General features: G+C 45.7%; 1 protein-coding gene across 4 annotated transcripts in view; it reads right to left on the reverse strand.

Annotated features, from left to right (window-relative positions):
- Positions 1 to 21,826, reverse strand: part of LOC138969521 (protein Shroom3-like) — a 276,416-nt gene that overhangs the window by 159,969 nt on the left and 94,621 nt on the right. Inside the window, exon 1 of one of the 4 annotated variants that reach the window (XM_070342341.1) lies at positions 7,029 to 7,270. The exons of the other annotated variants lie outside the window; for them this stretch is intronic. The gene's annotated coding sequence lies outside the window, so the exon portion shown is untranslated. Of the gene's footprint in view, positions 1 to 7,028; positions 7,271 to 21,826 lie in introns of those variants that run through there. 4 annotated transcript variants of the gene reach the window in all.

Genomic DNA, 21,826 nt, shown 5'->3' on the forward strand with positions numbered 1-21,826 from the left:
GTGTGAAAGGGAGAGACTGAGAGAGAGAGAGAGTGTGTGTGTGAAAGGGAGAGACTGAGAGAGAGAGAGAGTGTGTGTGAAAGGGAGAGACTGCGAGAGAGAGAGAGTGTGTGTGTGAAAGGGAGAGACTGAGAGAGAGAGAGAGTGTGTGTGTGAAAGGGAGAGACTGAGAGAGAGAGAGTGTGTGTGTGTGTGAGAAAGGGAGAGACTGAGAGAGAGAGAGAGAGAGAGAGAGAGAGAGAGAGAGAGAGAGAGAGAGAGTGTGTGTGTGAAAGAGAGAGAGAGTGTGTGTGTGTGTGTGTGTGTGAAAGAGAGAGAGAGAGAGATCGAGAGAGAGAGAGAGTGTGTGTGAAAGGGAGAGACTGAGAGAGAGAGAGTGTGTGTGTGTGTGTGTGTGTGTGTGTGTGTGTGTGTGTGTGTGTGTGAAAGGGAGAGACTGAGAGAGAGAGAGAGTGTGTGTGAAAGGGAGAGACTGAGAGAGAGAGTGTGTGTGTGTGAAAGGGAGAGACTGAGAGAGAGAGAGAGAGAGAGAGAGAGAGAGAGAGAGAGAGAGAGAGAGAGAGTGTGTGTGAAAGGGAGAGACTGAGAGAGAGAGTGTGTGTGTGAAAGGGAGAGACTGAGAGAGAGAGAGTGTGTGTGTGTGTGAAAGGGAGAGACTGAGAGAGAGAGAGAGAGTGTGTGTGTGTGTGTGTGTGTGTGTGTGTGTGTGAAAGGGAGAGACTGAGAGAGAGAGAGAGAGTGTGTGTGTGTGTGTGTGTGAAAGGGAGAGACTGAGAGAGAGTGTGTGTGTGTGAAAGGGAGAGACTGAGAGAGAGAGAGAGAGTGTGTGTGTGTGTGTGAAAGGGAGAGACTGAGAGAGAGAGTGTGTGTGTGTGTGTGTGTGAAAGGGAGAGACTGAGAGAGAGAGAGAGTGTGTGTGTGTGAAAGGGAGAGACTGAGAGAGAGAGAGAGTGTGTGTGTGTGTGTGTGTGTGAAAGGGAGAGACTGAGAGAGAGAGAGAGTATGTGTGTGTGTGTAAAGGAGAGACTGAGAGAGAGAGAGTGTGTGTGTGAAAGGGAGAGACTGAGAGAGAGAGAGTGTGTGTGTGTGTGTGAGAAAGGGAGAGACTGAGAGAGAGAGACACACACACACACACACCGTGCACATACACACCGTGCACATACACATACACACACATACACACACACACACACAAACACACACACACACACACAAAATCTCAGCACTTTCCCACAGATTCACCTGTCCTAGCACGTGAGAGGAAGCAAAGGTATACTATATCTGTGACTGTACAAGCATGTAGAGCTCTGGAACACTGCGCCTCCAAGCACCCCGCGTGTCTGTCTACAAACGGTGCAGTCAGACCTGCTCCAAAGTGGACAATGATTGAGTGACTCGAGTATTATCCCAAGTCATTTTGTCAATAGCACCGGCGCCGACTTGCAGTATGCTATTCAACCTGCGCCGTTCCACAAACGTGTACGTGCTCGAGTCAACTGTCATACTATACGCACGCCGGGGAAATCACACACAGAACAAAGATTCGTGTAAACCATGTTGTACATTCCCACAGATCTGTCACGACATTTGCACGGGATAAAAGCACTCTTCCACTTGGTCCCATGCCAACAATCAGCACGTCGACTCAATGCTTGCTGCGGTCAGTTGGAATTCTAGTTGAAGAATTAACTTCTGAAATAAGCCATCGCAGGCTTTTACGACATTGATTTAATAAGAAAATTTCCCCTGTGCACACATAGCACTCAGGCTGTTCATTTTGGGGTATGAGACCAAGTGGAGGGGTGGTCTTATCCGGCCAAGTGGAGGGGTGGTCTTATCCGGCCAAGTGGAGGGGTGGTCTTATCCCATGTGGAGGGGTGGTCTTATCCCATGTGGAGGGGTGGTCTTATCCTATGTGGAAGGATGGTCTTATCCCATGCAGAGGGGTGGTCTTATCCCATGTGGAGGGTTGGTCTTATCCGGCCAAGTGGAGGGGTGGTCTTATCCCATGTGGAGGGGTGGTCTTATCCCATGTGGAGGGGTGGTCTTATCCCATGTGGAGGGGTGGTCTTATCCGGCCAAGTGGAGGGGTGGTCTTATCCCATGTGGAGGGGTGGTCTTATCCCATGTGGAGGGGTGGTCTTATCCCATGTGGAGGGGTGGTCTTATCCCATGTGGAGGGTTGGTCTTATCCGGCCAAGTGGAGGGGTGGTCTTATCCCATGTGGAGGGGTGGTCTTATCCCATGTGGAGGGGTGGTCTTATCCGGCCAAGTGGAGGGGTGGTCTTATCCCATGTGGAGGGGTGGTCTTATCCCATGTGGAGGGGTGGTCTTATCCCAAGTGGAGGGGTGGTCTTATCCCAAGTGGAGGGGTGGTCTTATCCCAAGTGGAGGGGTGGTCTTATCCCAAGTGGAGGGGTGGTCTTATCCCATGTGGAGGGGTGGTCTTATCCCATGTGGAGGGGTGGTCTTATCCCATGTGGAGGGGTGGTCTTATCCCAAGTGGAAGCATGACCAGATCTGAGACAGTGAGCCGAGCTGTTCACGCGGCGGGGAGGAGTGCGCCTTCAACAGACACGGAACCAGGGCCTTTACAAGAAGAAACAAACTCTTTAACCTGCGCAGGTTGACAAGTACACACGTACACGTGTCGATTGCCAGACCTATTATACGCACGGCCCCCGTACGTGTAAGTAAATCTCACGACAGACAGCCACGCGGACAACTCTAACATAATGTGAGACAGATCACATAAAGAGCTGACAGCAGCACGACATTCCCTCTCTCAGTGCACACACAAACACCTCACAGCATGCAAACAGCACTGACTGTCTGGGACCATGTCTGATCAAGGGTCCACTTTGTCCCTAACTGGGGAAAACCGGGACGGGGCCTCGGGTGTCCTGTGGGGTGAATAACGGGTGGGTGCGGGAAGGGGTGGGTCGATAAAGAAGGTAAATTGCTAAGGAAGCGAAGAGGGAAATTGCATGGTCTCCGCTTAAACGGGTCTTTATCTCATGAAGAGAAAAGAGAGGTCACACACACACACACACACACATAAACACACTCACACACACACACACACACACACACACACACACATAAACACACTCACACACACACATACGTACACACACACACACACACACACACATAAACACACACACACACACACATCTCCGCATATTTCCTTACGCGCACAATGGCACCTTTCAACCGTTCAAGGTTATATCGCGACGGAGGGAAGGGGGGTGATGGAATAGAGCCACTTGTCAATTGTTTCTTGTTCACAAAAGCACTAATCAAAAATTTGCTCCAGGGGCTTGCAACGCAGTACAATATATATTACCTTACTGGGAGAATGCCAGTTTCCAGTACAAAGGACTTAACATTTCTTACATACTGCTTGACTAAAATCTTTACAAACATTGACTATATTCTATACAAGAAACACTTAACAAGGGTAAAAGGAGAAACAGAATCCGTTAGTCGCCTCTTACGACATGCTGGGGAGCATCGGGTAAATTCTTTCTCGTCCCAACCAATATGGGACTCCCCCTAACCCGCGTGGGGCGCATAACCACACGGGTAACGGTGGCATGACTTCTACAGTAAGTACTCTGTGTAACATATGGCGAGCCATCAATATTCTATTCTGCGGCATTTGTTGCTGAGAACAGATAACTATCCGCCCCCCCCCCCCACCCCCCACCCCCCATTCCGCCAACGAGTTCAATTATTCAATGTGTCTTTCAAAAAATAGGATACAGTTTAAAAGTGTCTTTGCGGCCGCACGCAAGCTCGTCAAGGGACTGCGCAGAAACTATTTCGGATTAGAGAACTGCACTGAACTGAACTTTATTGAATGACGATAGCGATTTAAGGATGGGGCTTTCTGAAAAACTGTCTTTGTGTGTGTGTGTGTGTGTGTGTGTGTGTGTGTGTGTGTGTGTGTGTGTGTGTGTGTGCCTGCGTGCGTGTGTGGGGGGATGTTTCTATCCGTGTGTGTGTGTGTGTGTGTGTGTATGTGTGTGTGTGTGTGTGTGTGTGTGTTCTATACAATACGCACAATCAACAAGGAACTTAGTCGATAAATATCGACAGGGGGCCGACAAATGGTTTAAATGGGAAATGTGTGTATATGGGTGTGGGTTTGAAACAAACAAACAAACCAACCCATGTGAACCCCGGGCCGCAGGCCTTCGATGTAGTGATTGAAAAAAAAGGATGTTCTCAAATGGTTCAATTCTCATTTGGTCTGATTCTCAAATGGTACCGGTATACTCCCCCCCCCCCCCCCTGGCCGCAGGCCTAGGAGTAAAATTTTTATAGACACTGACCTTCTTCCCAGGGGTCATTGACCCAGTTTTAGCTATGAGAGGTGGTTCGCCCAGAGGCTGTAGAGTATACTGGGGCGGTCTCTTTGATGTCTTGAGAGGAAACTTGGCCAGGGTAGTACATGCACCAGAACTGGTGGACACCAAGGACAAACATGAAATCGAAGCAGTTTGCTTTCAGAGAGAACGGTCGTCAGCAACTCAAACTTCTCTGTTTTCTTTTTTTTTTTAAATCTGACTTTCTTTGTGGCCCCCTGACTCCGCCCCCTCCCTCTGTAAGGACCCTCCTCCACAAGGACCGATTTTTGTCAACATTTTAAAGGTCGCTAGAGAGGGGTTCCACTGTATGACCTAACCGCTACTGGCAGACGGCCTCAATCTTCACGCGCAAAGACGAGATTAATAGGTGCTCGGTTTTGGTATTTTGAATTACATTACATTAAACCTTTGTTGGGTTTCATGGTCATGGCAACAGCCATAATAATATTACATGATGTATAATATCATATTTCAGCATATGTGAATTACATGTCATCATACTAAACTGTCATACATTTTTATTCCTACATTATTCTGATTGATCACAACCAAACCTACTATCATTGGACACATCCAAATGCAAGCGCCTGTTCTTGACAATTTCTCTCTGATCTAAATATAAAATCAGTGCAATTTCCTGGGTCGGGCTTTGCCACAGACACTCACGGTTTGGCCTGTAGGTAAAATGTACAATGTATTTTTTGATTTGTGCACAAAAGCTTTTTTTCTTTTTTCTTTTTTTTAACATAACAATGTTTAATGTCACTGTATGTTTAAAAGACCATGGTCATATTTGTAAAAAAAATGTTAAATTAGAAAATAAATAACATTTTGGTTCATGATTTTTCCTACACCTGTGCTAAAAATAAGAAATAAAAATGTCGGGTATATAAGTCACTCAAATACAGCTAGGTATGAATGGCTCGGTTTGAGTTTGTTGCAGTTGACCCTGCACAAGGCGACATATCATGTTTTTGTTGAACAATTTTGACGTCACCCCTCCCATAGGGTGACGTATTTCACAACTTCCTGTGTTACACAAACTCTGTGATGACCAATTTTGACGTCACCCCTCCCATAGGGTGACGGATTTCACAACTTTCTACAGATGAACAATTTTGACGTCACCCCTCCCATAGGGTGACGGATGTCACAACTTCCTGTGTACACAAACTGATGACGTATTTCACAACAAAATGGCGCTGCCCATGGTCAACCTCGAAACTATCCGTATAGAATGGGGGCGTCCTCGCCCCCATAATAACAGGCATAGTTAAACGGCACAAGTTCAAAATCAGCCGGTAATATACAGAATTCTAGTCGCAAATATGACGCAGAATGGAACAAGCAGACCGCATTGTGTTGTTGTTTTTGTTTTTAAAACCAGGACCAAAACAACAAGGGAACAATTCATTCCAAAGCTGAGCAAGACCTTTCCCTAGTTTGCAATGGCACATCCTACCTTCATGCCTTCACGTCAAAAAGGAATAAGCATCACACTCTCTTTTTCTTACGGAGTTTCTTTACAGATCGTCGGATACAAAATCTTATTTAAGAATGATTAACTTGAAACACCAAAACGTGCAAATATTAACTGACTCGTGCTTAAAAAAAAACCTCAACAAAACGAAGGCAACAATAATGTCTTAAGTCACTAAGAGAAAATGTCTAGGGCAAGACCTTGAATACCATCACATTGAAAACAACAACAAAACTATATTACAACAATACAGTCAAACTATGGAAAACTAAGGTGACGAATGCCCAGAATTACTTGTACTAAAAAAACATGGTGGGCCAATTTCCTTGCTAAGAGTCCCGTGTTGTCATAGATACAGGACAGAGGCATCAATTGTTACACCCCCGGTATAGGGGTGTGTATAGGTTTCGCTCGATGTGTTTGTTTGTTTGTTTGTTTGTGTTCGCATATAGATCTCAAGAATGAACGGACCGATCGTCACCAAACTTGGTGAACAGGTTCTATACATTCCTGAGACGGTCCTTACAAAAATTGGGACCAGTCAAACACACGGTTAGGGAGTTATTGGTGGATTAAGATTCTACAAGGACTTATAGAGGCACATATTAATGGTCAAAGGGAAATAACCTTCTCAGTTGGTGGCAGTGAGAATGGTTAGTTCCCTTTGACCAACGGGGGTGTTTTTCCTACCTCGGAGGAATTTCTTGTTGATGCGGTTTTTACCCACAGTAGGCCGATGTAGCTGTACCGGGTCACTCTTACTTTTATCCCGTCAACAACAATAAATCGATACGCTATCTTCGCGTTTACCTGGCATGCAGGGGACTCCTGACATTGACTGTGGGGTGTTCAACAGTTGTAACAGTTAACGAATGCTCTGCCCTGAGTGCTTTAGCCGGTACGTAGATTTGTTTACCAGGTACGCACAAGAAAATAGATGTTTGTTTGTTTGTTTGTTTGCTTAACGCCCAGCCGACCACGAAGGGCCATATCAGGGCGGAATAAAACAGATGATTGCAAAGTATTTTAGTCGGTATACAGCGAATATACCATGTATTGTTGTAATTTCAGTTCAAAGAACCAATTTCCGTTTGGAACCTCAACTTCCAAGTGTCCGAATTCTTTTCATAACAGTCCACAATATGTCAAATAAGAAATATGTCCAGACTTACCAAAAGAATAGCAATCCAACCAGCACAAAAATATCAATGAAAACCTCAAACTTCAAATGGCCCAGAAATCCTTCAGTCTGTAAATTTCCGAATTCCTGTCTTCGCCATAGATGACAATAACGCGTGGAAAAGGTCAGTTGTCCAGATGTGTCCTGGCACAGAGGAGAGGTATGTTCTCTGACACACTGCACGGAATGAAAAGCACGTTGACCAAAGGTAAAGTAATCCATGGAGTGAGAGAGGAAAACCGTTAAGCAAACTTTGATCAGCTAAATCCCCCAAACTTGCTGAACCAAGGTAGACACCGTCACTGTCGCGTTGTGCACACACACACCGACACTTTCTAGGCCTACCGCAGCACGTCGAGTTAGACCACAATACAAGCACTGTAGTTAGACCACGACATGGTCACTGTGGCCGGAGCTGGACCACAAGACGGTCACTGTAGTGGTTCGTTGATTGTTTTTGTTTTTTAACGTCCATATAGCCGATATAGGAGGTCACTGCAGAGCTTAACCACAATGAGGTCATTGTAAAGTTAGACCAGCGCACTGTTCGCACAGACACGGATACACTAAAGGTCTCACACAACACGGTGTGTGAAGAGTAAGACAGTACACACCGACACGGACACAGAGTTAGACCACCACACTGTTCATAAAGTCACGGACATATTGAAGGTCCTTCCCAACACGGTATATGTGTAGAGTTAGACCACCATGACGTCACACAAACACCACCACCGACGCAACTTTTCGTTCGTCGTCCGCTACGAGCTTCGCCCCTTTCTCTCGCTTTCTCCAAGTCCTCGCCTTCACTTCGACATCGACAACTTAACACACCGCCACCTGAGCGACAGACAGCGGGCATGGGGGAGGGGGGGGGGAGGGGAGCAAAAGTCAAGGGGTTTGTGTCAACAAGGTAGCTGGCCTTTTACCTCGAGATTCCGGGCTGTGGCCAGTTTAAAAACAAGACGCTGCTAGGAAGGAAACTGTCAGCTTGACCCGTGCGCTTTTATACGGTAACTACATGTACTACGTAAGCAACTTTTAGCAAGTTCAGGAGTACGAACTAACAGAATGTTTCAAACTGAAGTATTTTGCCAATCATAACTGATATTACAAATCCAAAACCGCAAAATAACAACATTACTCAAACACAAATTTTAATTTCACAACACGTTGGCGTCTGGAGAGAAAATGTAAGTTTTACGCCCTCACGGCAAAGCCATTAGGGGCATGTTACACGGGAAAACCCGGCTTTGTATGAAAATACAAAATAAAAATGCGGGGGGGGGGGGGGGGGGGGGGGGGATGTAGACAGCTGGCTGCCGGCTGCTAGAGGAGACCTGTAATGGGCTAGGGACCGGGTTGGGTCATCTTGGGTCAGTGCTGAAATGGTTACTTTATTGGCTGTTGGCCGAACGGACACCCGGGCTTCATATTTTTGCATGCATGTATTCGTGTTTCCAAGGCCTGAGGCTTTCGCTGTGACCCTGGGATCTTTATCGTGCGCATGCGTGCACACGGGGGTGTTCGGACACCGAGGAGAGTCTGCACAAAGTTGACTCTGGGACACACATCCCGCGCCGAACTTGGGGGTTGAACCCACGCTGATAGTAACAACCGGTTTTAAAGCCAGCGCCTCTACCCACTGGGCAGACTCCCCCCCCCCCCCCCCCCCCCCAAATTGGTTGGGGTCGTTGGCGTGTAGTTCGGTGCGTAAGATTTTATACCGAGTATTCTTCAACCCTAAAGAGTTGGTTGCTTCGCTTGCTTGCATGCTTGCCTTCTTGTTGGCCTTTTCACCACAAGCTAAGTTGACAGCAGATAGTCACTCCCGCTGTCCGTTTGGGTATTGTGAATAAATGTGTAGTCAAAACAGAGGAATTCACTTCGCACAATTTGACACACCTGCAATCAGTAATAATGAAATAATGCATCGCCCATGTATGCCACACCTGCAATTAGTAATAATGTAATACTGCATCGCCCATGCATGCCACCCCTGCAATCAGTAATACTGTAATACTGCATCGCCCATGCATGCCACCCCTGCAATTAGTAATAATGTAATACTGCATCGCCCATGCATGCCACCCCTGCAATCAGTAATACTGTAATACTGCATCGCCCATGTATGCCACCCCTGCAATCAGCAATAATGTAATACTGCATCGCCCATGCATGCCCCCCCTGCAATCAGTAATACTGTAATACTGCATCGCCCATGCATCCACCCCTGCAATGAGTAATAATGTAATACTGCATCGCCCATGTATGCCACCCCTGCAATCAGTAATACTGCATCGCCCATGTATGCCACCCCTGCAATCAGTAATAATGTAATACTGCATCGCCCATGCATCCACCCCTGCAATCAGTAATAATGTAATACTGCATCGCCCATTTATGCCACCCCTGCAATCAGTAATACTGCATCGCCCATGTATACCACCCCTGCAATCAGTAATAATGTAATACTGCATCGCCCATGTATGCCACCCCTGCAATCAGTAATAATGTAATACTGCATCGCCCATGTATGCCACCCCTGCAATCAGTAATACTATAATACTGCATCGCCCTTGTATGCCACCCCTGCAATCAGTAATAATGGAATACTGCATCGCCCATGTATGCCACCCCTGCAATCAGTAATACTGCATCGCCCATGTATGCCACCCCTGCAATCAGTAATACTGTAATACTGCATCGCCCATGTATGCCACCCCTGCAATCAGTAATACTGTAATACTGCATCGCCCATGTATGCCACCCCTGCAATCAGTAATAATGTAATACTGCATCGCCCATGTATGCCACCCCTGCAATCAGTAACAATGTTATACTGCATCGCCCATGGGTGTATACCACCCCTGCAATCAGTAATACTGCATCGCCCATGTATGCCACCCCTGCAATCAGTAATAATGTAATACTGCATCGCCCATGTATGCCACCCCTGCAATCAGTAATAATGTAATACTGCATCGCCCATGTATACCTCCCCTGCAATCAGTAATAATGTAATACTGCATCGCCCATGTATGCCACCCCTGCAATCAGTAATAATGTAATACTGCATCGCCCATGTACGCCACCCCTGCAATCAGTAATAATGTAATACTGCATCGCCCATGTATGCCACCCCTACAATCAGAAATAATGTAATTCTGCATCGCCCATGTATGCTCAACACGAAACGTAGTATTAATGTAAGTACTATCCGCACTGCACTGTATTCCACTGCTCTGCATTGAATCGCATTTTATTGTCGACATTAATTACTGTGATTAATTTACCTGCGTGCATCACAATGGTTCACGCTACCTGAGCCTCACGGTACACCGTCAAACAAATGCGTGGGTGGAATAAACCTCCTGCAGGGGAGAAAACACACACAAGTATCACCTGCAGCGGGTCTCGACAAGAAATGACGACGCTATTTACAAAACGAGGAATCAGGACTAGTGTCCCATCATTTGGTCACATACAAAGAATTAACAATCTGGCTGCTTTCTGTGCAAATTGGCATTTTCCCTTGTAAATTGATTGGTGAAAAAAACACAGTAGTACATGAACTGGCATTGCCAGATATGTGGCGGTGACATCGGGCGGTAAATCAGAAGGTTGTACAATACTTCAACATTTAAGACCTCCTAAAATGAGCGAATCTTAAAATGTAGGTAAGATGTAGAGAGGTTATGAACAGAAGGTCTGCGAAAGCGGGGTCTTAACATGGGGCAAGTCTTAAGTTAGGTGCCGTGAAGGGGGGTTCCACTGCAAGTTTAAGCACCTGCCTTTCACCGATCGATAGGTAACGCAGCCATACCTTGGCTGTCTTCCCACCAGACCCCAACAGTCAGGTCGACCCGACACACACTCAGCCACAGTCAGCCATTTTAACCACATCGTGACGAAATTGTTTCGCGGGCTGAAAGGTGACATGAAAGGGAGGAGAAGGAGGAGAGAGAGAGGGTAAAGAAAGAGAGAGAAAGAGAGAGAGAGAGAGACAGAGAGAGAGAGAGAGAGAGACAGAGAGAGAGAGAGAGACAGAGACAGAGAGAGAGAGAGAGAGACAGAGACAGACAGAGAGACAGAGAGACCGAGAGAGAGAGAGAGAGAGAGAGAGAGAGAGAGAGAGAGAGAGAGAGAGAGAGAGAGAGAGAGAGAGAGAGAGAGAGTATGCATGTCTGAGTCTTTCTTGGTGTTTGCGTCAGTATAGGCCTGTCTTAACTTGCGAAGGAACAGACATGACAGACGTACTCAGACAAAGAATATAGAACACAGAAATGTTATGCTGCAAAACATCAATTTGATCATAGGTTAACAACCCACATTGTCTTTGATAAGCTGGTCTTACTTTTACACAAAAACAAAGAAACCAGGGGGTTGGACTGCCATTTTCGAGCTATTTATTCACACAACTCTGCATTAATTCTTGGTCGGTAGAAACATTCATTTCTAGCTTTAAAATCGTGATTGCCATTACCTCGACTCCAAGAATATTGAGGTGAACGACTCTACACAGCTTTGTGAAAAGAACGAACCCTTGCAACCCGACTCTATCTCCTTATCAACAAACACAACTCCACTATCTCCTTATCAACACACACAACTCCACTGTTTGATCAATGGACGCCGATTCTATTCATGGTTGCACACCGCATGTTTTCTTCCATCAGCGGTAAATTCAATGCGACCTCATATCACTGAAACTGACAGGGAGACATTAAGACAAATCTAATGCAATCTGGGTTTTCTTTTGACTGACTTTTAGGGTTTAACGTCCTCTCAGACCAACTGGTCTGTAATTATTGGGACAGGTATTGTAATACGTTGAAGATATGGTGTGATACTTTGATTCGAACGAGCCCGCTGTGGCTGTCTTCTTCGACACACCAGCATTGGGTTTGTCTCGTCAAAGTATCGAAATACGATCATGATAATCGGAGACGAGAGATGATGCATGCGTGTCTTCGTGTTTTCCAAGCCCTGAGACTTTTGCTGTGAACGTGGGATCTTTTTCGTGCGCATGTGTGCACACGGGGGTGTTCGGACACCGAAGAGAGTCTGCACAAAGTTGACTCCGAGAAATAAATCTCTCGCCGAACGTGGGGATCGAACCCACGCTGATAGCGACCAACTACAAAGCCAGCGCGCTACCAACTGAGCTACATCCCCGCCCGGTTTTCTTTTGTCAGTAAGAGAGAGACATTGAGAACTTAATTTAGCGCAATCTGTTTTCTGAAAGTGAAAGCGGGACATTGAGAACTTATTCTAGTGCAATCAATATTTTGAAAGTGAAAGCAACACATTAGGAACTCAATCTAGTGCTATGTGGTTTTTGTCAGTGAAAGCAAAAACTTAAGACCGTAATCTAGTGCAATGTGAATAATACAATGAGGGCTGTTTGCGGGCACAACACCAGATGCATTCAGGCAATCTAGCTTATCAGCACAGAATCAAAAAACATTCTGAATTTTGGAACGTTGGCAGTCTCTTTGTTTTGGGATTTATTTTATCAGCACAGTGTTAAACAAACGCATGCTCGTCGCCACACATACACATATAATCTATCCAGGCTTTCAAGTTGAATCAGAGCAGCCTAGCCTTCACTTGGACACATACCAACATTCAACGGTCTGGTTGCATTCTGTGCAAAGGGGCCTTTTTGTTGAATGAATTCTGCATATTGACAAAGCAGCGCTGACAGTCCACGAAATGGGGCACTAGCCTTTGGCTAGTACTTCTAATAATTTACTAGCCAGAAAGCAAATGTTTGTATTTTTACTCGCCAAACCAACCATTTGTTTCAGCAACTTTACTCGCATTTGGCGAGTAGATTAACATTTCTACTCGCCATTGACATGTTTCTACTCGCCATGGCGAGTAAAATACTCGCCACTTTCAAGCCTACAAAGGTCAGGTGTTATTTGCGAAATGAATCCAACAAGAACCAATCATACTCTGCATGGGACACGACCTTGTTTTGGCTTCTGATTGCTTCCATAGGACACGACCTTGTTTTGGCTTCTGATTGCTTCCATAGGACACGACCTTGTTTTGGCTTCTGATTGCTTCCATAGGGCACGACCTTGTTTTGGCTTCTGATTGCTTCCATAGGACACGACCTTGTTTTGGCTTCTGGTTGCTTCCATAGGACACGACCTTGTTTTGGCTTCTGGTTGCTTCCATAGGACACGACCTTGTTTTGGCTTCTGATTGCTTCCATAGGACACGACCTTGTTTTGGCTTCTGATTGCTTCCATAGGGCACGACCTTGTTTTGGCTTCTGATTGCTTCCATAGGACACGACCTTGTTTTGGCTTCTGGTTGCTTCCATAGGACACGACCTTGTTTTGGCTTCTGGTTGCTTCCATAGGACACGACCTTGTTTTGGCTTCTGATTGCTTCCATAGGACACGACCTTGTTTTGGCTTCTGATTGCTTCCATAGGACACGACCTTGTTTTGGCTTCTGATTGCTTCCATAGGACACGACCTTGTTTTGGCTTCTGATTGCTTCCATAGGGCACGACCTTGTTTTGGCTTCTGATTGCTTCCATAGGACACGACCTTGTTTTGGCTTCTGATTGCTTCCATAGGACACGACCTTGTTTTGGCTTCTGATTGCTTCCATAGGACACGACCTTGTTTTGGCTTCTGGTTGCTTCCATAGGACACGACCTTGTTTTGGCTTCTGATTGCTTCCATAGGACACGACCTTGTTTTGGCTTCTGATTGCTTCCATAGGACACGACCTTGTTTTGGCTTCTGATTGCTTCCATAGGACACGACCTTGTTTTGGCTTCTGATTGCTTCCATAGGACACGACCTTGTTTTGGCTTCTGATTGCTTCCATAGGACACGACCTTGTTTTGGCTTCTGATTGCTTCCATAGGACACGACCTTGTTTTGGCTTCTGATTGCTTCCATAGGACACGACCTTGTTTTGGCTTCTGATTGCTTCCATAGGACACGACCTTGTTTTGGCTTCTGATTGCTTCCATAGGACACGACCTTGTTTTGGCTTCTGATTGCTTCCATAGGACACGACCTTGTTTTGGCTTCTGATTGCTTCCATAGGACACGACCTTGTTTTGGCTTCTGGTTGCTTCCATAGGGCACGACCTTGTTTTGGCTTCTGGTTGCTTCCATAGGACACGACCTTGTTTTGGCTTCTGATTGCTTCCATAGGGCACGACCTTGTTTTGGCTTCTGATTGCTTCCATAGGACACGACCTTGTTTTGGCTTCTGATTGCTTCCATAGGACACGACCTTGTTGTGGCTTCTGATTGCTTCCATAGGGCACGACCTTGTTTTGGCTTCTGGTTGCTTCCATAGGACACGACCTTGTTTTGGCTTCTGATTGCTTCCATAGGACACGACCTTGTTTTGGCTTCTGATTGCTTCCATAGGACACGACCTTGTTTTGGCTTCTGATTGCTTCCATAGGACACGACCTTGTTTTGGCTTCTGATTGCTTCCATAGGACACGACCTTGTTTTGGCTTCTGATTGCTTCCATAGGACACGACCTTGTTTTGGCTTCTGATTGCTTCCATAGGACACGACCTTGTTTTGGCTTCTGATTGCTTCCATAGGACACGACCTTGTTTTGGCTTCTGATTGCTTCCATAGGACACGACCTTGTTTTGGCTTCTGATTGCTTCCATAGGACACGACCTTGTTTTGGCTTCTGATTGCTTCCATAGGACACGACCTTGTTTTGGCTTCTGGTTGCTTCCATAGGGCACGACCTTGTTTTGGCTTCTGGTTGCTTCCATAGGACACGACCTTGTTTTGGCTTCTGATTGCTTCCATAGGACACGACCTTGTTTTGGCTTCTGATTGCTTCCATAGGACACGACCTTGTTTTGGCTTCTGATTGCTTCCATAGGACACGACCTTGTTTTGGCTTCTGATTGCTTCCATAGGACACGACCTTGTTTTGGCTTCTGATTGCTTCCATAGGACACGACCTTGTTTTGGCTTCTGATTGCTTCCATAGGACACGACCTTGTTTTGGCTTCTGATTGCTTCCATAGGACACGACCTTGTTTTGGCTTCTGGTTGCTTCCATAGGACACGACCTTGTTTTGGCTTCTGATTGCTTCCATAGGACACGACCTTGTTTTGGCTTCTGATTGCTTCCATAGGACACGACCTTGTTTTGGCTTCTGATTGCTTCCATAGGACACGACCTTGTTTTGGCTTCTGATTGCTTCCATAGGACACGACCTTGTTTTGGCTTCTGGTTGCTTCCATAGGACACGACCTTGTTTTGGCTTCTGGTTGCTTCCATAGGACACGACCTTGTTTTGGCTTCTGATTGCTTCCATAGGACACGACCTTGTTTTGGCTTCTGATTGCTTCCATAGGGCACGACCTTGTTTTGGCTTCTGATTGCTTCCATAGGACACGACCTTGTTTTGGCTTCTGGTTGCTTCCATAGGACACGACCTTGTTTTGGCTTCTGGTTGCTTCCATAGGACACGACCTTGTTTTGGCTTCTGATTGCTTCCATAGGACACGACCTTGTTTTGGCTTCTGATTGCTTCCATAGGACACGACCTTGTTTTGGCTTCTGATTGCTTCCATAGGACACGACCTTGTTTTGGCTTCTGATTGCTTCCATAGGACACGACCTTGTTTTGGCTTCTGATTGCTTCCATAGGACACGACCTTGTTTTGGCTTCTGATTGCTTCCATAGGACACGACCTTGTTTTGGCTTCTGATTGCTTCCATAGGACACGACCTTGTTTTGGCTTCTGATTGCTTCCATAGGACACGACCTTGTTTTGGCTTCTGATTGCTTCCATAGGACACGACCTTGTTTTGGCTTCTGATTGCTTCCATAGGACACGACCTTGTTTTGGCTTCTGATTGCTTCCATAGGACACGACCTTGTTTTGGCTTCTGATTGCTTCCATAGGACACGACCTTGTTTTGGCTTCTGATTGCTTCCATAGGACACGACCTTGTTTTGGCTTCTGATTGCTTCCATAGGACACGACCTTGTTTTGGCTTCTGATTGCTTCCATAGGACACGACCTTGTTTTGGCTTCTGATTGCTTCCATAGGACACGACCTTGTTTTGGCTTCTGATTGCTTCCATAGGACACGACCTTGTTTTGGCTTCTGATTGCTTCCATAGGACACGACCTTGTTTTGGCTTCTGATTGCTTCCATAGGACACGACCTTGTTTTGGCTTCTGGTTGCTTCCATAGGACACGACCTTGTTTTGGCTTCTGGTTGCTTCCATAGGACACGACCTTGTTTTGGCTTCTGATTGCTTCCATAGGACACGACCTTGTTTTGGCTTCTGATTGCTTCCATAGGACACGACCTTGTTTTGGCTTCTGATTGCTTCCATAGGACACGACCTTGTTTTGGCTTCTGATTGCTTCCATAGGACAAGACCTTGTTTTGGCTTCTTGTTGCTTCCATAGGACACGACCTTGTTTTGGCTTCTGATTGCTTCCATAGGACACGACCTTGTTTTGGCTTCTGATTGCTTCCATAGGACACGACCTTGTTTTGGCTTCTGATTGCTTCCATAGGACACGACCTTGTTTTGGCTTCTGATTGCTTCCATAGGACACGACCTTGTTTTGGCTTCTGATTGCTTCCATAGGACACGACCTTGTTTTGGCTTCTGATTGCTTCCATAGGACACGACCTTGTTTTGGCTTCTGATTGCTTCCATAGGACACGACCTTGTTTTGGCTTCTGATTGCTTCCATAGGACACGACCTTGTTGTGGCTTCTGATTGCTTCCATAGGACACGACCTTGTTTTGGCTTCTGATTGCTTCCATAGGACACGACCTTGTTTTGGCTTCTGGTTGCTTCCATAGGGCACGACCTTGTTTTGGCTTCTGGTTGCTTCCATAGGACACGACCTTGTTTTGGCTTCTGATTGCTTCCATAGGACACGACCTTGTTTTGGCTTCTGATTGCTTCCATAGGACACGACCTTGTTTTGGCTTCTGATTGCTTCCATAGGACACGACCTTGTTTTGGCTTCTGATTGCTTCCATAGGACACGACCTTGTTTTGGCTTCTGATTGCTTCCATAGGACACGACCTTGTTTTGGCTTCTGATTGCTTCCATAGGACACGACCTTGTTTTGGCTTCTGATTGCTTCCATAGGACACGACCTTGTTTTGGCTTCTGATTGCTTCCATAGGACACGACCTTGTTTTGGCTTCTGGTTGCTTCCATAGGACACGACCTTGTTTTGGCTTCTGGTTGCTTCCATAGGACACGACCTTGTTTTGGCTTCTGGTTGCTTCCATAGGACACGACCTTGTTTTGGCTTCTGATTGCTTCCATAGGACACGACCTTGTTTTGGCTTCTGATTGCTTCCATAGGACACGACCTTGTTTTGGCTTCTGATTGCTTCCATAGGACACGACCTTGTTTTGGCTTCTGATTGCTTCCATAGGACACGACCTTGTTTTGGCTTCTGATTGCTTCCATAGGACACGACCTTGTTTTGGCTTCTGATTGCTTCCATAGGACACGACCTTGTTTTGGCTTCTGATTGCTTCCATAGGACACGACCTTGTTTTGGCTTCTGATTGCTTCCATAGGACACGACCTTGTTTTGGCTTCTGATTGCTTCCATAGGACACGACCTTGTTTTGGCTTCTGATTGCTTCCATAGGACACGACCTTGTTTTGGCTTCTGATTGCTTCCATAGGACACGACCTTGTTTTGGCTTCTGATTGCTTCCCAGTTAATGAGGAAGCTCTGATTCCAGGTACAAGTCTCAACAGATCTGCGGTGATGAACATGCTCGCTTACAGTGACACGACAAGGGACATACCTCTGTGATCAAATCTGCCATATCAGCGCAGCGAGTGGAAATCAAATCAATGTTAGCACACGATGGGGGGGGGGGGGGGGGGGGGGGGAGAGAGAAAGTGAGAGTAGTGGGAAACTGGATCCCAACAAACTTCAGCTTATAGTGCATCAAACGTGTGTGTGTGCCGTTCACATCAAACGCAATTTCAATACGGTTAGATTTCAATGCCGTAGTTTACCGAGCATCATTGGCGAGGGTTCTTTTCAGTCATGCACAAAACATGTTTGATGTTATTCTAAAATGAAAGTCGAATTGCAGCCTCAAAGCAGTCTTTTAAAGATACCATCGCCTGCTTTATAGTGTGTCCCAGACCCAAAATTAGACCACAATACTGCGTAATAAGTCAGATAAGTTTACTTTTGTACTGGAAGTCTTCTAGTTTTGAGGTTTTTGAATGAAATCAATAATACTTCCGTATGCTGGTCATAAAGCAAACTGCGTGTTTTCAAGATGTCTTGACCGGAAAAGCGTTCATTTTGAACCGCTGGGTGTTCTGGTTCCAAAGCATGTTTCCTTTACTCCTGTCAAGGGTGCTGTACACAATATTTGGAAGTTTGTGTAAATCACCAATAATGCAGGTCCAAGTCGGAATCGCCGTTTCTGTTGAGACTCCACGAAAAAATAATATCGCTTCCAATTATGCTATTCTAAAATAACAAAACTTGACTACACTGCTTCCAAACATGTTATTCTAAAGTAAAAGCCAGTCTTTGAAAGCATACCCTGAAACGTGTGTCAAGGCTATCAATGCTGCCGCACTATCGCAGAACCCTGTTTAAATTTATCCAGTCCTTAGGAAAACAACTGCGCGTTGGACATTTTCCTCAAGAATTCGGTCACTTCATGGTTTGCATGAAACAAACAGCAGTGCACATTAGACGCAGGCAGTGCACACATGACCATGTGCCGTATCGGCGTTCAATCGTGATCCACTCCAAATCAGAGTGATTGTGCACATTAGACACAGCACTCAAGAGTCCAAACCTAAGCTGGCCTTTACTGAAATGTGAGCAATGATTCACCGGTAAATCTTAAAGTACCGCAATTGAACTGTACGTCCGGTCATATCTATCAGGTAGATAGTTCGTTTGACAGTGCCTGGTTTTTACCTGTACCTGACCGGCTAGCGTGACGCATGACAAGAATGACTATACTGTAGTATGCCCAGGATTCCTATCATTAACAAAAACTTGGGGGGGGGGGGGGGGACTTCGACAGCGCGATCACTGGCCAGAGTTAAAGGAAAAATAAAATGACAAAAACGCAGGAAAAAGCAATGAGTATTCCCTACTACTTTTAAAGGTGGCAAAACAAACAAAGGAAGTCGGCCAATGCACGAACAGATCTAAATCAATGAAGAACGATCGTGTCATGATTTCAAAGATTTCATTTCCGACGCACCATAAACAAAATGTTTGTCAAATAAGTAGTGATTCAGTGATTGCACACCAAAATCTGCGTATTTACTGATTACGCATTTCTAAACAACATGCAAATGTCTTTCTATTGATTTATGGGCAGCCTGTGGACAGACCTTCACGATCTCTGTGCTAATTACATCCTTAATAGATACATTAAGTTGCAATAATCTCCTTAAACAGCAGGCGGTCGTTTTGAGAGTGACAGACGAATAAAGCATTACATCGTCGCATATAAATGACTAGCTTAAGAAATGACTGGCTTAAGACATGACTGGCAAGTCGTAATGTTTGCTGCATAACTGCCATGTGATTCTGTGTGTGGCAGAACATACAGCGACACGAGATGTTCCTGGCGCAAAGACGGCTGGTCAAATTTGCTGATGACAGGATACGTCCAGCTGGAGTCAGCAAGGCAAACACTGGCCACCGTCCAGGGAAGATTGAGAGCGGATACATTGCGTCACGCTACACTCTGCAACGGTGTGTGAGAGAGAGAGAGAGAGAGAGAGAGAGAGAGAGAGAGAGAGAGAGAGAGAGAGAGAGAGAGAGAGAGAGAGAGAGAGACAGAGACAGAGACAGAGACAGAGAGAGAATGACAATTCTTTATTTTACGAGGGTAACAGAATAAGAATAGGAATACTTGTTTGCACCTGGCCCTTGCCCTAAAGAGGGACTAAATCTACTATAATAACTACACGAGAGAGAGAGAGAGAGAGAGAGAGAGACACACAGAGAGAGAGAGACAGAGACAGAGAGAGAGAGAGACAGAGAGATAGAGAGAGAGAGAGAGAATGACAATTCTTTATTTTACGAGGGTAACAGAATAAGCATAGGAATACTTTTTTGCACCTGGCCCTTGCCCTAAAGAGGGACTAAATCTACTATAATAACTACACGAGAGAGAGAGGGAAAGAGAGAGAGAGAGTGAGAGAGAGACAAAGACAGAGAGAGAGAGAGAGAGAGAGAGAGAGAGAGAGAGAAAGAGAGAGAGAGAGAGAGAGAGAGAGACAGAGAGAGGGAGAGAGAGAGAGAGAGAGAGAGAGAGAGAGAGAGAGAGAGAGAATGACAATTCTTTATTTTACGAGGGTAACAGAATAAGCATAGGAATACATGTTTGCACCTGGCCTTTGCCCTAAAGAGGGACTGAATCTACTATAATAACTACATGAGAGAGGGAAAGAAATAGCGAGACGGAGAGAGACAGAGACAGAGAGAGACAGAGAGAGAGACAGAGAGAGACAGACAGAGAGAGAGACAGAGAGAGAGAGAATGACAATTCTTTATTTTACGAGGGTAACAGAATAAGCATAGGAATACTTTTTTGCACCTGGCCCTTGCCCTAAAGAGGGACTAAATCTACTATAATAACTACATGAGAGAGAGAGGGAAAGAGAGAGCGAGACGGAGAGAGAGAGAGAGAGAGAGAGAGGGAGAGAGAGAGAGGGAGAGAGAGAGAGAGAGAGAGAGAGGGAGAGAGAGAGAGGGAGAGAGACCGTGGAGAGAGAGAAAGAGACTGAGAAAGAGAGAGAGCGTTGAGATGGAGAGAGAGCGTTAGAAATATATTTTTTATTAGAACAGCTGCAGATCTTGGCAAGAGAGAAACAGACAGAGCCCCATGGTATTCCATTTTTAGTTTCATCCCCATTCTGTTAAGCTTTTATGTGGTATGGTCTCTCTCTCTCAAAGCTGATGACAATAAACTTTCAAAGCGTCTCTCTCTCTCTCTCTCTCTCTCTCTCTCTCTCTCTCTCTCTCTCTCTCTCTCTCTCTCTCTCTCTCTCTCTCTCTCTCTCTCTCTCTCTCTCTCTCTCTCTCTCTCTCTCTCTCTCTGTGATTTCAAACAAAAGAGCATAACTGTCTCTCTTCCTCGACTGACCCCGGTCTTGCCGTGTTGAGAGCAAATGGTGTGAACACACAGCGCACACACTGACAAGCACACAATCTGTTTGACAGGCACGACTGGACACAACTGTCACACACAACCCCTCTCAGTGTCGGACAGTGGAACCCGCCTTTTAAAACAGGCTGCACTGTCAGAAATGCTGGTCTGCATTGGAAAAGGAGCTTTGAAATGGAGGTATTTTATGGACACAAAATCTAAAAAAGACAATCCAAAGGCATTATTGAAAGGGGGGACTTTTAAATAGGCGCGGGGTGGCAGGAGAAGGAAGGGTCAGGGTTTAAAGGGGAAGGGCGGTTGCACTGTTTCTTCAATAAGAAAACACACACACACACACACACACACACACACACACACACACACACACGTTTCAAAAGTTTCCGATCAAGCGTTGATTCGAACAAGACAGTGTTCATACGTCAGAGTCGGGTTACACATGCATAGTGCACATTTTCAAGATATATGATTTGATAGCAACACAGAAGTGAAAGGCCATACTCATGCTGTTGTCTCTATACGGTAAAATTTACGTTTACATGACTGTGTTGACTTTGAGTGCGTGTCCCTCTGACTGAGTATCATTGGGAGAAGAATGA

This window comes from Littorina saxatilis, linkage group LG6 (assembly GCF_037325665.1).
Source record: "Littorina saxatilis isolate snail1 linkage group LG6, US_GU_Lsax_2.0, whole genome shotgun sequence".
NCBI lineage: Eukaryota > Metazoa > Mollusca > Gastropoda > Littorinimorpha > Littorinidae > Littorina > Littorina saxatilis.